Source organism: Corythoichthys intestinalis, chromosome 7, assembly GCF_030265065.1.
Source record: "Corythoichthys intestinalis isolate RoL2023-P3 chromosome 7, ASM3026506v1, whole genome shotgun sequence".
NCBI lineage: Eukaryota > Metazoa > Chordata > Actinopteri > Syngnathiformes > Syngnathidae > Corythoichthys > Corythoichthys intestinalis.
In genome coordinates, this window is record NC_080401.1 from 11552870 (window position 1) to 11555367 (window position 2498).

Genomic DNA, 2498 nt, shown 5'->3' on the forward strand with positions numbered 1-2498 from the left:
GGACAACGTGTGCGTCACGAGCAAGATTGACCCTGACAAACCCACGTCTGCACCACAAACTCTCGCAATCAGTTCTCACGGGGAGTCCAGAACAAATGGCGGGACGCCCTGTCCCAACACAAGTAACATCGGAGAACGCCTGATATCCAATCGATATCTTTGAACTGTTGCCATCTGGCAAGAGATATAGGGCGATGAGAACACGTACAACCAGACTAAGAGGTTTTTTTCCCAGGGCCATCCGTGCACTGAACTGCACTAATTGTTCATGATGCTGCTATGTAGCGACTTTTGCACAATAATTTATTTATTGTCTTTTAGTAGTATGTTTAAGTTGTGTTTTATTTTACTGTCTTGTGTTTTATGTTACCACAGAGTAGCTTTCCAATTTCTCGGCTTGCAATGACAATAAAGGAATTGATAACACGACTGATAAGACTCCAAGAGCCCTTTTTCCTTCAAGGCAATCCCTCCAATATGATTTCTCATGTACACAAAATTAAATGCTAATAAACACTGTCATTAACGTTTCCCACCAGCTACAAGAGTTAACTGCAGCATGTTTAGTGTCTAGCTGTGGTAAAACATGTTTTTTTTTTTTCTCTCTGGCAACTGTCTGTGTTGAGAAAGAGAGTGTGTGTATAATGTAAACATGGTAAGTCATACACATGTGCTTTTCATGCAAAGTAATTCAATTATTTTTTTTCTGATGGTAATAATGTTGAGCTGTGGCTGTGGGTTTCAACTCACCTAAAGGACTACATTTATTTTAATTTTATTTAGAATATATTACATATATATATATATATATATATATATATATATATATATATATATATATAATGTGTGTGTGTGTGTGTGTGTATATATAATTTTTTAAACTATATACCTATGTTCCAATTTGCTAATATGCTTTGAAAAATAAAAATCCTGTTCAATGGAAAAAAATGTTTTGTTTAAACCCAGATATCTCAAAGTAACACATTTTAGAGCTGTAATTGCAATACCGTGATATGTGAAACCGTGTTATGTTGGCTTAAGGTTATCATACCGTCAGAATGTCTTCTTTTTGCTGTAATGTTGGTTTAGGCGCATTACCTCCCTAATGGAAAAGTACTTTATTGTATTTCAAGTATATTCAAAATGTAATAATATACTTCAAATGTACTTTAACAGATGGTACTTTTTCAAAATATATAAAAATATACGAAAACCACGCCATCGACCTTAAATTTTAAACACACTTTTAAATAAACTATATTACACTTGACATATATTATCCTAAAATACACTTAAAATAGAGATAATGTGTAATATCTAAAATTCTAATAGCTTTTTAGTATTATTTTTGACATTTCAAAATGTATGCTCAAAAGCATTCTTTAAAAGAGCACTTTTTAATATTAAAACTAATATCAAGTGTTATGTTTCAGCCTAACGAAGTGGTTACACTTGTACTTCATGACATTGATATATAATGAATATATAACATTGAAAATGTTACTGCTTTGAACGCACCTAAATTGTAAAAAAAAAATATATATATATATGAGAGTTTGGGAAACAAAAAAAAAAACAAAAAAAAATAAGGATTTAAAATAAAAAGGTTCAAAAACAAAACACACAAAGACACACAAAAAGGCTCAGGATCTTAAGCAATAAATTATACAATTTTATATTCAACAGATTTAATTCTAGTATATTTTATTTTTGTATTGAAGATAGTTGATAATTATTGTTTTCCCATGTGCTTATATCACTCAAATATGTACTTAAGTCAGTTTTGAGTAACATTGTTATCATTAAAAAGAAAAAAAAAATCACTTTCACACAAAATTGACTTTCCTATATATATATATATATATATATATATAAGTAATAAAAGCAATAAAACTGCAACATATATTTTTATAATGGGTCAAAATTACTTTTCAAACAGATCATGTGACTAACACCTTAGATGGTCATTTGCCTTGCATAAAATTTTTAAAAATATAATTAGGGGAGCGCAATTTTATTTTTCAAATGATTTTTTTCTTTGATTGAAAATATTTTTTAATTTTTTATTTTTTTATTGAAGCAACTTTTTGGGGATTCAATGATTTACACACAAATGTCCTACCCATAAATGGCCCAAACACAAAAAAGATTGTTTCAATCAAAGAAAACTTTTTCAATGAAAAATTAAGTGTTCAAATGCAAATTTTGTAATCTCAAATATTTTTTAGCATTAAAAAACATTTTCTATGATTGAAATTTTTTTTTTTTGATTGAAGTGATTTTTCTTTTTGAAAATGTATATTTTTTTTGAAGCAACTTATTTTTTGATTGAATCAAAGACAAAAACGTCCTAGCCAAAATGTGGCCCAAACACATATCAATATTACTTCAATCAAAAAACTTGCTTCAATCAAAAAAAAAAAAAAAAAAATTTTTTTTGAGTTTCAAATTTATTTTTGCATTCAAACACTTTTTTTTTTTTTATTATTGAAGCGACT